The sequence below is a fragment of the Symphalangus syndactylus genome, chromosome 7 (assembly GCF_028878055.3).
Source record: "Symphalangus syndactylus isolate Jambi chromosome 7, NHGRI_mSymSyn1-v2.1_pri, whole genome shotgun sequence".
Taxonomy (NCBI): domain Eukaryota; kingdom Metazoa; phylum Chordata; class Mammalia; order Primates; family Hylobatidae; genus Symphalangus; species Symphalangus syndactylus.
The window spans coordinates 128,057,831-128,073,387 of NC_072429.2; positions in this window are offsets into that span (position 1 = coordinate 128,057,831).

The window sequence follows — 15,557 nt, forward strand, 5'->3', positions numbered from 1 at the left end:
GATGAAGCTGGAAACCATCATTCTCAGCTAACTATCGCAAGGACAAAAATCCAAACACTGCATGTTCTCACTCATAGGTGGGAATTGAACAATGAGAACACATGGACACAGGAAGGGGAACATCACACACCAGGGCCTGTTTTCGGGTGGGGGAAGGGGGGAAGGATAGCATTAGGAGATATACCTAATGTTAAATAATGAGTTAATGGGTGCAGCACACCAACATGGCACATGTATACATATGTAACTAACCTGCACGTTGTGCACATGTACCCTAAACTTAGAGTATAATAAAAAAATAAAATAAAATAAAAAAATTAAAAATGGAAAACAAGGCTGGGCGTGGTGGCTCAAGCCTGTAATCCCAGCACTTTGGGAGGCTGAGGCGGGCAGATGTCTGAGCTCAGGAGTTTGAGACTACCTGGCCAACATAGCGAAACCCTGTCTCTACTAAAAATACAAAAATTAGCCTGGTGTGGTAGTGGGAGCCTGTAATCCCAGCTACGCGGAAGGCTGAGGCAGGAGAATTGCTTGAACCCAGGAGGTGGAGGTTGCAGTGAGCTAAGATTGCACCACTGTACTCCAGCCTGGGTGACAGAACGAGACTTTGTCTCAAAAAAAAAAAAGAAAAGAAAAACAGTAAGTGTTGGTGAGGATGTAGGGAAATTGGACTTGTCATACAGTGCTGCAGAAATGTAAAATGGTGTAACTACCTTGAAAAAGTTTGGCGAGTCCTCACAAAGTTAAACATAGAATTACCCTATGACCCAGAAACTCCACTCCTAGCCGTATACCCCAAAATGAAAACATATTCCCACACCAAAATTATTTTTATTTTTTTTTGAGACAGAGTCTCACTCTGTCACCCAGGCTGGAGTGCAGTGGCGCGATCTCGGCTCACTGCAAGTTCTGCCTCCCGGGTTCACGCCATTCTCCTGCCTCAGCCTCTCCGAGTAGCTGGGACTACGGGCGCCCGCCACCACGCCTGGCTAATTTTTTGTGTTTTTTTTAGTAGAGACAGGGTTTCACCGTGGTCTCGATCTCCTGACCTCGTGATCCGCCCGCCTCGGCCTCCCAAAGTGCTGGGATTACAAGCGTGAGCCACCGCGCCCGGCCATTCCCACACCAAAATTATACACAAACTCTCGTAGCATCATTTTTCATGACAGCCAAAAGTCCATCAACAAATGAACTGATGAACAAATTACGGTATGCACATACAATGAAGTATTATTCAGCCACAGAAAATAATAGAACTGACACATGCTACAACTTTGATGAATTTTGAAAACATTATGTTAAGTGAAGGAAGTTAGTCACAAAAGACAATATATCATATGATTCCATTTATATGACATACTCAGAATAGGCAACTCCATAGAGACAGAAGGTAGATTGGTGGTTGCCAGGCACTGGGGAAAGGGGAATAGTAAATGAGCTAATTGATATGGGGCTTCTGAAAATGTTCTAAACTTCAGTAAGATTGATAGTTGCACAACTCTTTGAATACACTAAAAAGTACTGAGAGGATATATTTTAAAGGGTAAATTTTATGGAAGATCAATTGTATCTCAGTAAATGCTGTTACAAAATAAATAGTTGGTGGGTGCATAGATTAGCCCAGTCTCTATCATTGCTGCCATGATGCTAAATGATATATGTGATTGGAAAGTTTAGTATTGAAAATGGTTTGTATTTTAAATGTGCATGTAGGGACGTGAATGTTTTTTAGAAAATCTGAAGCAAAAGGCCTAGAATACAGAATGAAATCGTTGAAGGGAAGCTCTGGAGCCAGAGAGCTTGGATTGATATCATAATATCACCACTTCCTAACTACACAATCTCAGGCAATTTATTTAATCTTGTCAAATTCCAGGTCCCTTAGCAGTAAACAGAGTAAGATGGTGCTTACCTTGTATGTGTGCCCGTGTGCGTGTGCATGTGTGTGTACCTGGTACCTGAAGATGCAGGTATTAAATGTGTGTATTAAATGAAACAATGCTCACATTGTTCTGTTTATGTTGGCAGCTATGATTGTTTTCATGGTCATTGTTACTTTCACAACAGCCTCTGGACTTAGCCTGAGTCATGGAGGGGTGACCAGAGGCAAGGGCTTGTCTCCTTCCTGTTTCCATTTGACAGATTGCTGGTCTCTGCTACTTAATTTGCTCTCTGAATTCCAGTTTCTGGAACTAGCTCCTCATCCCTTCACCTCTCCTCCCAAGGCACCAAGGATTGCTTTGCTTTGGGGATGAACCTGCATAGAAAGAAGGAAGGATGAGACCAACTAAGTCTCATTTCCACCCCCATGTTCTCTCTCTCTCCTCTGTTCCCAAAGATGGGTCTCATCATAAGTATTGCAAGAATCTGCTTTATCTCCCATGTAACCTTCCAGGATATGTCAAGATACGTGTTTCTGGTAAATATCTGACCTACACCAAACCATGTGATGATTCAGTTGAAACAGTTCTGTCCTACTCTGGGAAGAATGAAGCCCTGGATGAGGAGGGAAATGCAGCAGTGTGAGGATCATCCTTGAGATCCTGGAAAGAAGAATGAGTACTAACTCTGTCCCAGAAATGGTCACACCACCCACAGCCAGTGCTTTGTGCCCAGACCCTTGAGCCACCAGCCACCCCTGCTGCTCATCACCCCTTCCCTGTGGGAGCTGGTTACCAAGCTGCAAAAGCGCCCCTCCAATGCAGGGGTTCTCTCTGGTTGGGGGGCTGGAGAGAAGGGTAAGTGGGTAGTCCCCCTCCTGTCTCTGGTCTCTGAGATCATTTCCTATAATATGAATGTGAAACTTTTGTTCATTGAGCACTTAAGAATGAGCAAATCACAGACAAACAGACAAATGTCTATATAAGGGAAGCCTGTATCTGAGACATGGGTAAAAAAGGCTGCTCATGAAAATCTGGGTGATTTCTCCAAAGAGACAGCAGCGAATCTGCTAGGACACCCCCCTTCCCACTGCTGAGAATTAGCATTTCCATTTGGCCTCCCATATGTCAGACATGTTCGATGAATAAACTAATTTAACCTAGACAGCCTGAACCCCACACTGTGTCAAAATTCTTTCCACCTCACATACATTTTAATTAACATGGAGCTGCCCGGAAAGTATTTAAGGAAGGATGTAGGGACTTGGCAGAAATATTACTTGGCTGGGAAGAAGGAATGGGATTTACAAACTGTTTTTGAGGGTACAGCCTCTTAGTAGATCAGGACTGTAAGCACACAGCCTGGCAGGTTTCATAGGCAAGGCTTACCGTTAGATGGGAAAACATTTCTTGAACACCTTCTCTACGCCACATTCTAGAAATGCCTCACTGAACAGGCCCCATTTGCCTTGTTCTTGGCCCTCAATGCATCAATCTTCAAGGCAAGGAGTCCTAAATTCACTGCCTTGTTTGCCATGCCGAGACTTCACAGAGCCCAGAATGACCCTTGCCCTATCTGTTATCACATCTCTCGTTATCCATCATACACACCTAGCCAGAAAAGGAGGGGATTAGGGAACCTATGATGGTGATATGACAAAGCCACAAGAGCCTGTAAGACCCTAAAGATAATTCACAGACTGTAATGTGATAAAGAAAAAAAATCAAACACAATTTTAGAGAGAAAGCGAGGGGGAGGGAGAGAGCGCGTTAAAGAATGGCTTTAGAGAGGGTTTTTTTTCATTGGGAAAACTTATAAAGAAGGATTTAGCAAGCAGGCATTGATGCTTCTTTTTCCTACATCTGTTTTCTTCCCTCGGCTTCCGGACGTTAGCCCTGTGATTGCTCCATGTAATGCCTAGACCCGAGTTAGAGAGCTCAGTGTGTAAAGAAAACACACCAAGCAGGATATAAGCCAAAGATGCTGGCAGGATCAGAGAGCCCAGCCTTTAGAGAGTATAGGCCCACATTCTGTAGCCAAAGAAGTTAACTTCAATCACCCAGCATGTGCAAAGTCCATAGACTTACATTTTCAGAACAGGACCTCCTTGTTGAAACACTTCCTCAATTTAAAACCAATTAACTATTGTTTCTAAGAGCTCCCCCCTGTGAAACGGTAACCATGGATTGAGCACCTGGAATTTTGCGGGCTTCTCTACATACCTTATTTAATTTGACTGTCACAACACACCTGAAAGGGTGGTGTTAGAAAACTTCGTTACTGATGAAGCAATTAAGTTTCCGAGAAACTATGGAAACTGCCCCAAGCCGGACAGCTGAGAAGGAAAAGCCATAATTCAACTCAAGTGTGTAATGTAAAAACCCTGGCTTTTTCTTGGAAAATCCACTCTTTCTATCATGATTATTAAAACACAATTCATAATTCTACATAATAAAAGCTGACAAAAAGCTTCTATGCTTACCCTGCACCATAAAAGGGGGACATAGTCAACAGTATTAGCTGTATGTCTTTTAGATAGATCGATTGATCTATAGGTAGATGTTTAGATAGACAGAATGAGAGATGATAGAATTTTTGCATTTTTAAGTTCTTTTAAGAATTTTTCATACAAATATATAATACATTATTCATAGAAAGAATAAAATATATATATATATTAGAGAAGAGAAAAGACCATAAAAAAAGAGCAAAGGAAACAACCCTATCAGCATTGGCGATCACATCTTTCCCTCCCATCTCACTCATTGGTGTTTCTGGAAGTGGAATTTCTGGATGAGAGGACGTGGACGTTCTGAGCCTTTCTGATAACTATCACCAAACCGCCTTCAGAAAACATCACAGAAATATGAACTCTAATGTTGATTTTTAGCTAGGTTTTCACTTAATTTGCATTTTGATCACTAGACAGTATGAATGCTTTATCTGATTATTGTGTTTATTTTGTACTATTTAGGTATTTATTTAACTTCCTTTGGATATGTTTTTCTACTGATTTGTAAGTATACTTCATATATGCAGGATATGATTTTTCTGACCCATCTGCTGCTATTTACCATTTGCCATAAAGTAATATGATGAGCAAAAATGCCATTTTTAATATTTACATATTGCCATTTTTAATACTTAGTGTCTTAAGTATGTTTACCTTTAATATTATGTAAGCCTTTATCATTTCATTATTTTTAAACATTTGATATACCTAAAATGTATTTTGGTATATTATACCTGTGCTCCAATATTTGCCCCAGTTGCTGGTTTTGAAATACGTTATCACTGTGAATAGGAGATGTAGAAGAGGAAACAGGATATGTAAATCTTCTCAGGAAATTTACTAATCTTCAGGGAGATAATAAAACTATAAAATAGTGTATTTTCATAATTATGGTAATTGTGAAATATTCACAAAGGTCAAATGAATACAGCAACTTTTGGGGAGAGTGAGATTTTTCAGAGAATGAGTAGAATCTGGCAAAGGGAAGTGAAGAAAGGGCATGTCAGACAGAATCCCACAGGCAGTGGCAGGACAGACAAGCCCATGGAGACCACATTGAGCTGTGGTGCTGAGTTGAACAGGAGTAGAAAATGAGGCTAACCAAGGGTTATGTAATCCAGGTGGTGAGCAACTAATCTAGTTTCTTTTTACAGTTGTAATCAGTTTGCAACAAAATTTGACTGTTTTAAAAGATATTAGATTAGTCAAAACATTGTTCTAAACCAGGGAAAACTAAAAGGAGAGTCAAGTCTGAACTAGGTGCCGAAAGTGTATGTAATTCATTCCTATTTTCATTTGTTCATTCATTCATCAATTCCATCAGTGTTTAAGCCACTGAACATTTTTATTCTTTCATTGAACAAATATTTTCTGAGTCTGTGTGATGTGCCAGGCATTTTGCAAAAGGATATAAAGACAAACTTGATCTCTGTCCTGGGGGACACTCATAGAATAAGGGGGGAGACAAAAGCATAACACCGTTCAACTGGCTGAGCGCTCTGCTCTCCTGGAGTGTAAATCGGGTTGTGAGAGCACAAGAAGAAAACGGGAGATTTGGGCTTCTCCAGAAAGTCAGAGGCATTGAACTGATCTCTGGAGCTTGAGTAGTAGTTTATCAGTTTGAGAAGGTGGATGAACAAGGTGTGGAATATAAGGACAAGATGGTCTCATGAATCCATAGGGGGATTGGTATGTATTGGGGTGATCATCAGGGAAGCCCCCGTTCTATATCCCTTTCCCCTCAAAGTTGTCCCTTTACTATAGCCGTTCAGTCCACTTTTATCCCTTGTTCTTTATCAACACATGCTTGGAGCCACTGATCAGACAGATGGAAATCCATCAGCTGGGTATCCCCCAGGCATCTATGCTATAAGGAACCTAATCATGATAGATGACATGTATTGAACACTTATTATGTGCCAGACACTGTTACAACCATTTCTACTCATTATATCTGCATAACACCTACTTACTTTGCAGCTGAGGAAACTGAGGCCCAGAGCTGTTAAAGGAATTGCCCAAAACACCTGGGTACCAAACAATGAGACTACTATATAGTGATTCAGACTTATGCATCCAGGCCCCAGAGCCTGTGCTATTGAATCTTCAATCCCATCCTCCCTTCAGGTTGCTGGAATTAGGAAGAGAAATTGCAACTCTTGACTTCAGTACCTTAACATGGACAGTCATTCTCCTAGAGCACCCACATTAACTTGGTAGAGAATACAGAAACGCGAAAACAATCACAGAACAATTAACAGCTCAATTTTCTAGTTTTTAAAGTAAACATCATGCAGAGGTTCAGACAAAGAAGTTACCATTTTAATTTTTTTTCTTTTTGGTCAAATAGGCTGTGAGTTTATAGTTAGTTAAATAATATATCATCCTGTTGATTGGGTTGATTTTTCCACTCACTTCAAAATGAGTAAGCAGGATTTTATCTAAGATGCAGAATAAAATTATTTCACTTTTAGTAAAGCTTCCATAATTATTACTTAAGTAAAACTGCATATTTTAGATGAGATCTCAGAGGTTGTTTAAGGCATCTCCTCATGATGGAGCTGGGGAAGTAGAGGGTGCCCAGCAGGTGTATCAGTGAGACAGATCCAACCCTCCCAGCGTCCTCCTCCACAGTCATTCCCACAGCACTCGTCATTCAATTAAGTGCAGTGGCTGTCTCTCGGATCACTGCTACATAAATCCTTGCCTAGAACATGATCAGTTTGACCCCACCTAGATAAAAGTATTATAAGGGTAAGCAATGAGAAATAGAATCAGAATGGTCTGTGGTACTCCTGATTATGAGGATGGCCTAACACTGACTCTCCCATGTGGGGGTCAGTTATTTAACCTCTGCATGATTTCGCATCACCATTTAGAGCTGAATTCCTAAATCAATGGCTGGTAGACTCTAACCAGCCCTATAATGTGTTTTGCTTAGCTGTCAACATTTTGAATGAATGAATGAATGATGAATGAACAATATAAATTCAGAGATTTCTGTACAATTTTATCTTTTTCAAATTCATGTTAAAAGCTAGAAGACCTAGCAATAGTCCACATTCCTGCATGGCAAGTATTTATTGCAGCTGACTTGAAGCTACACTATTAGATGGGACATGTTCTTTCCCCAGGATTGTGGCCTATTTCATTCAAGTTATCTGTCTGGCCTCAGCTGGGATTTGTTTTTTGAACACTAGTTAAGAGCATTGGGAAGAAGGATACCTAATTTTCACACACTCTACAATAGTTTTTAATGGCCATATACTAAATTATAATTTAATTGAAGCTAATGATGGAACTATGGTTAATTCATGCAGCAAGTGTTGAACATCCAGCATGTATGTTTGTTTCTATTCATGATTCTGTTTTGTCTTTTATTTTCAAACATAAATCAGTACCCTTCAAAAAGGTTTCTGTATCAATCAATGAGATTAATGCAAGCAATTGTATATGAACTATCTAGTTCCCTGAGGTGAAATTCAAATACTCCTGCAAAGGCCAAAGAATGCTCATGTTTCCTAATGTTAATAATCAGAAAAGCAACCATTAACTAACTGATTAACAACGCAACTGGAAGAGCTTCTAGATTTAAGTCAGACCCAACATAATTAAATGTTATCCTGAGCTGGAGTAAAACAAACATATGACTTGTTAAATTAAGTTTATAGTTAGGATATTGGTATCATTTGTGTATTTTTGAAGCCAAGCCTCTTTTAATTAAATATAATAGACAGTTCAAGAAAAATTAACATGAAAAGTTTATCGCATGTTTGGCCACCTGGCAAAATCTTATCATTTGTCAAAGTCCACATCAAGCAGCGTCTGTGAAGTCTTTAAACAAAACTCCAGCTCTCCTTGGAGCTCCCTGTGATGATCTCAGTCTTTGTCTGTTTTATTTCACTAAATTATGATTCTTAGTTGCATGCCAGTCTTTTGGTTGAAATTATGAGCTATTTGCTAACAGAGACTCAGTCTTTTTTTTCTTCTTTTGGTCTCACACACTCAGCATAATGTCTAATGGAAAAAAAAATTAATACTGTTGAAAGAGTAGGTAGATGAATAAAGAAGTGAATAGATGTTAAATAATTAAGTATTAGACAGGCTTTGGGAGGCAACTCTGCCACTATGAAAATAGCAATCGGTGTAGTCAGAATACTTAGAAATGAATTCTGAGTCCGCTACCTATAGCTTTAAGTTATTGAGCCAGGAATTTTACAGATGGACACCCATATTTCCCAATCTATTTGTAGAATAGGAATTTTGTGAACAACTAATGACCTATTGCTTGTAATAGCAACTTGAAATTGTACAGTGCTTATCTAGTATATGGATTTGTTGACATCAATACTGCCATCATTTTCAGAAGCTGGTAACAATCACTTGCATTTTTTGACAGTTTTTTGACTAAAACTTGCAAATATGGTCAATAACTTCCTTGTTTTTATATTTGTCAGTTGGGGCCATCTCAACAGAGACATTCCTTAGTATCAATCTTATTTCTATAGGTAGTATTTCGAAAAAACAAGATGGTGGTGCATGTTTCAGCTCCATATACTTGAAATTCGATTTTTGGTGGTTGTTGGGGATGGATACAAAAAATTTCCAAGGCCATAAGAAGAAATTTACATGAGGGCTTCCAAATAAAGAATACAAAATAAATATAAGCAAATTTTCACCATTTATAATGGGAAAGGTAGAGGATAGATGCTGGGGCAAGAATGATTTGCTAAAATAATCTCTGTCTACCCAGATAAAGCAACTGACTTTGGAGCCTCAATATTCTCATGTGTAAATTGGGAATGATGATAAATAGGTTTCAAGTATTGGGGATTAAATAAAACAACCTATCAAGAGCATCTGGCACATTCCTTTTGGAAGGAAATGTTCAGTCTTCCTGTGTATGCTGAAAACGGAGTGCTGGTTTGGCAGTCCTTGTTTAGCCTAAGGGAAGATTTAATGTTGCTTTTCATGTGGAACCCTGTCCCAGCAGTCTTCAAGGGAAGTTATTGCATCTGGCCCCAGAAGCAGAGCTGACGTTTTCGACAGGGCCTTAAGTTAGGCTTTCCCTGGGGTGTTGTAACTGAGACAAGATGGGGCAGGTGGCAGTAATTGGCATCTCATCCACTCAGGGATTGGATATAACACGGATTACCATGGAATTCCTTTTTTTTTTTTTTTTAAGAGAGACTTCTATGAATCTTAGCCAGTTCAAAACCCTTTGATAATTATTTCTATCATCAATTACACAGCTGAAAGTTGAAAGGAAAGGCTGTATTTTCTTAGGAATAAGCAGGTTTTACCCCATTGTTCCCAAAGAGAGTAGGGTGGTATTTGTAGCTACCGGTTAGCTATCATCATTTTATTGGTCAGACTTACAAATTAGGGCTTGGATTCCCACTGTACCACTCTACTGCATTTCCTGACACACTCCTCAGAGTAACCTCTGCAACTCCGGGTTCCCTGAATACACCATACCCTTTCGCATTTCATGTCTTGTGTCTTGCAGTTACTTTAAGAAAAAGAAAAAAGTAAATAAATAAGAACTCTATTCCCTTTTCTTGCTTCTATAATGTCACAAATCTTTAGGAGACAACAAAGCTTAAAGGGATGACTGTGGAGTTTAATAAAAGTCAGGATGTGGCTGGAATCCTGGGACCACCACTTACTAAGCATAGAACCTAGAACACATTCTTTGTCCTTTTTATTCTTAGTTTGGTTATGCATAATGTGGAAGTGATATCTATCGTGCAGAGTTAAAATGAGGGTTTAAGATAATATGTATGAATGGCAATGTAGAGTGTGGCAGAAGTAACCATGATGTAATTAGTCCTTTGCAGACTAGCCCTGCTCTCTGCATTGAGACTAATGCCAGCATATTGTTGCATTAAAAAGAATGAGAGAGAGAAAGAGAGAGAGAGAAAGGAAGGATTCCAAAAGCAGCGATTGAAAATGTGGAATCTGCTGTTGGTTTCATAGGGAGACAGAGATATGATTACCTTGTTAAGCATCATTTACCTTCAACAAAGGCTACTTTGCACTTCTGTCTATCTAAAAGCCCAATTATATTTTGAGTAGGAAAAAAAGAGGGCATAACATTTATAAAGAAAAAAGATCACAAGAATAACAGTTATTTTTAAAAGTCTGTCTCCAAAGGCTTAGGTTGAGAATTTGTGTTAAGTAATGTAAAGAGCTGTGTACATACCTGTAACTCTACTTCTTGGGATGATGTCAAAAGAATTTCTTCTTACTCGCAGGAGCTATGAAACTGACTTCTTAGGTGGCTGACACCTGTAAACCCAGCACTTTGGGAGACCAAGACAGGCAGATCACTTGAGGTCAGGAGTTCCAGACCAGCCTGGTCAACATGGTAAAACCCCATCTCTACTAAAAATACAAAAATTAGCCAGGTGTGGTGGTGCACACCTATAGTTCCAGCTACCCGGGAGGCTGAGGCAGGAGAATCTCTTGTACCCAGGAGGTGGAGGTTGCAGTGAGCTGAGATTGCAACACTGCACTCAAGACTGGATGACAGAGTGAGACTCCGTCTAAAAAAGAAAAAAGAAAGAAAGAAAGCGACTTCTTAAACTGTTTTCCTCCTCCCACCTTATCTTATAAATCATTGATTTAAATAACTAAGAAACCCCTGTTTCAATTAAGAGTAATCAAAGAAGATGAGATAGTGAGATAGAAGTAGTCACTCCTCTCGTGTAGATTAAATTTATATACATGTGGTGAAAGAAATGCACAAAAGAAATAGATATGATGCTATGGAAAATAATAGGTACATCTATTTGAGACTGGGGTGTGGGCATAGGAAAAGCCTGTGAGAATGACTGCATTTCTTGGAAAGAGAGAACTGACTTTCTAGTAGGGCAAAATGAATCTCTCTTGCATGCCTTTTTTCCTTCCTCCCTTCTTTCCTTCTTCTCTCTTTCTTTTTAGTTAAAAGGGATAACCACTCCTTTGAAAGGAATCCTAGACAATAAGCCTTCACATACTACTGCCCATCAGTAGAGTCCAGAAATAATAAAATAATAACCCTACCAAAATTGGGTTTGTCTCAGCCATCCTCAGAGAGTAGACAATAAATATTCAGATCTGGAAGCTACAGTCGATTTTGTTGTTGTCAAGAAGATAGAGAATACATATTTAATATCAGTTCCTAAAAGATCAGCAAAAGCCCTTTCTAAATTATCAATTATAATAATCATAGTAACAATGATGATGACAGGCTATTAACCATGTGCCAGTTCCTGCTTCAGGCATATCCTTTGTATAATGTCATTTGACGCTGATAATAGTCTGCTTTATTCACCTCAGTACCCAAAGGTCTTTGTCTAAAGAGGCACGAAAAACTGAATCGGTTCTGGTAGGTCCAACTCTCAGAGAAGCCACATGAGAAGCAGACATGGAGGAGAGCATTGTGGTGTCAGGAGAGGGTATAGGAAAGAGGGTTTAAGCTGCTCCAAATGCAGTCAGGCAAGATGTCAAAAAGTGATTTTAGTTCCGGGACAAATATCAATGTATTTGTTTAATCTTTCCTTCAACAAAACATGTTTTGACATCAAGTGCATGTCAATGATGATATATCAATAAGAATGATTACAATTCTCATTTATAGTACTATGTTATGGCTATGGACATGGGCTCTGGAACTCAGAGAGGAAGATCTAGTCTGTGGTCGTCTAGTGATGCTTTCATGGACCTGAGATTGGGAAAGAGTAGCCTGTATACCAGGTACTCACCAATCTTTTGCTTTCCACATAAGAAATGTGAGGCCTTACAAGGGAGAATAATTCGCTCTAGGTCCCATGGTAAGCTACTGGCAAAGTCGCCATCCACATCAAGTTGCTGAACACCTGGGCTACTGCATTTTCAGTGTGCTAAATGACCCTATATCCGAGATCAGATTGATATTTGGGCCAGCTGCTCCTTCAAAGGTTGAAACTGGGTTCAATCCGACTGATAATAACTTGAGAAAGACACCTGGAAAACTCACTCTAGATGTGACAAATACAACCAGGCAAGAGAGTGTGGATGACTCAATGTCCACACACTCCACTCTTTGAAACCATGTCAGAGCCTAGGCTCACCCCATAAGAAGGACAACAGTATTTTTCCTGTGTGCAACTCCCTGACAGACCCTGGCATGTGATTCCCCCCTCCCCGTGTCCATGTGTTCTCATTGTTCAACTCCCACTTTGAGTGAGAACATGGTTTTCTGTTCTTGTGTTAGTTTGCTGAGAATGATGGTTTCCAGCTTCAACCATGTCCCTGCAAAGGACATGAACTCATCCCTTTTTATAACTGCATAGTATTCCATGGTGTATATATGCCACATTTTCTTTAACCAGTCTATCATTGATGGGCATTTGGGTTGGTTCCAAGTCTTTGCTTTTGTGAACAGTGCCACAATAAACATACATGTGCATGCGTCTTTATAGTAGAATGATTTATAATCCTTTGGGTATGTAACCATGGCACGTGTATACCTAGGTAACAAACCTGCACATTCTGCACATGTATCCCAGAACTTAAAGTACAATAAAAAAAAAAAAAAAAGAAACTGAGGTCAGGCTACTTCTCATGGGTCCTTTTCTCCCTCATGTATGAACTTTCAAATTAAGCCACTTTTGCCTGCAAATGCCCACAAAGAGAATGAACGGCTATTTTGATTTATTTCTACGAAGCACAGGGTTAATGAATTGTGTACTTCCTATCATTTTTAAAGTTATTTTATGAAGGCAAAACGATAGAAGGCTCTGAGATAGTTTCTCAAAAACTACAAGCAAATAGTTGAAGTTTCACCCAGCAGAGTACAAAACAGAGAGCACTTAATCAAGCATCTACATAGCTGGGTTTTATTCCTGGTCTGAGTGTGACCTTGGGCAAGAAACTTGGACCCTAGAGGCTTTGGTTTCCCCATCTATAAAAAGATAAGCTCTGATGTCTCTTGTTTTTCTGCCTTTTCACAACTTTAAAATTAAGAATATACATAAAATAGACAAAGTTATGGTAAAGCACAGCAGCAAGCATCATCTCTGGACTGGAGATTCAGGGCTCATAGCATGAGACTATAGAGTCAATGAATCCACAGGGGTCTTTATATTCCAGTCCACTGCCAAAGGAACATTGAGGGGAAATTCCAGTCTCATTCCCAGGCTTTTTTTCCTATGAATCCTCATCCAATTTAAGCACATAATATTGCATATTCCATATCTAACTTTTCCCACCAAAATAGAACACACTTGTACTTCCAGAAACTTTTCAGGAGAAACTGCTTAAAACCCACAAATTTATAAATTAAAAGTACAGAGTGCGATTTGTATCATTTTTACAGAGAAAAAAACATGTTAGTAGTCTAAATAAAACATCGTGTCAGAAGCAGAATATATTATTTGGCAACACGAATGTTCCCAGTACTTGGTGAAACTAATGTTCAAGATGCAGTGAGCTCAAGGAATGAAAATGACTATATCTATCGAATATAGGATTTTAAAAAGAGCTCTTTTACAGGCTTCATCTCATTCTCCAGCATCTTTTAGTTTTTAAATTATCATAAAGCAAAATTAACTTTTATGCAAATACAATTTATGCAGTTTAAAAGATTGTATAGATTCATCTAATCATCACTTCAACTTACACACGGAACCATGTAATCTACCTCAAAAACTCATTCAGGATATCCCTTTTAGCTACCCCCTTGCCCCACACCCCAACCTTTACAAACCAACAGATGTGTTCTCTGTGAGTATTTTCTTTTCTTTGTGGGACATGGTCTCTAACACATACATCATCTAATACATTGTGAAACGAAAAATGACCTCTTTCACTCACCTGTGGGATTCATTCAGGATATTCATCTATTGATACTGCATTCTTTGTTACTGGTGAGTAGTGTTCCAATATGCCACAGTTTGTTTATCTATTCATCTATTGAAGAGCATTTGGGTTGTTTACAGTTTTGGCTGATCATGAATGCAGATGTAATAAGCATTCATGAATACAATTTTGTGTGGACACAGGTTTTCATGGTTCTCAGGTAAATACTTAGGTGTGGGTCGTACTGTAAGTACCTGTTTAACTTTGTAATAAACCGTCAAACTGTTGTCCTGAGTCGCTCTACTATTCACAGACATCTTTGCATGAATGCATACATGAAGTTGATACATAATTTTCTCAACTAACTTCACCCTCTTCTACACCTATTGTACCCTATTACCCAGCCACACCAAGGGAATTTCACATCCCAGAGTCCACCAAGGTCTTTCTCACTTTTAGTCTAATTTTTCTTCCTGAACTGCCCAATCGTTTTGGAAAACTTAGTATTTTTAAAACACAGTTGAAAGAAAAACTCTTTAGCTCTTCCTTGACCTTCCATTCAAGCAGAATAGTTCTTACATTGTTTTCCTAATCATGCTTCTTCCACCAAATCCTGACTATTGACAAGGCAGCAGCAAACAACTTCTTGATATTCTGCCTTCATCCATTTATTTATTTATTCACACATTTAACAAATATTTATTGAGTATCTATTATGGTTCCAGGGATTGCATCAGTTTCCAGGTTAAAGCCTAGCCTAGTATCTGGCACAATTGAGAAGCAGTCAGGACATATAGAGCATAACTGACATGGCCAGGGTTAAATATACTTGAAAAATAAAGACTAGATCTATCAATTGTTCCTTCAGCTGTCTCTTAATTAAACCACACCTCACCCCAGTGGCAATTACATTATTCTAAAACTGTCTTTGGAGGGAAAGGACTATTTCATGAATTTTTGTACCACATGAGCTGACATAAGGATGCCCAGTAAATATTTGTTAGTGGAGACTGTATTTTATAGTGGTAGTTTTCCATCTGATACAAAACTGAGTTGTTTTTAAAAATATTCCACTGGGCAATAAACGTTTTGTGTTTATATTGAAAAACCTAGTCCAACAAAAATTATGTCTTCTCATTATTGTCGAGATTTTCTTTTTTACTGTAAAGTAAACCCTCTCATTTCATATTTTGTGTAGTAAGCATATTTTATCTTTGGCTGCTCATTTTCTTTGACATCTAAGATTTGCTTACATAATTGGCCTGCAACAGCAGTTTGTAATGCCTTTGGTAGTGCCTAGATAATAAGGCATTGTGGTAATTCAGTCGCTTTGTTGAAA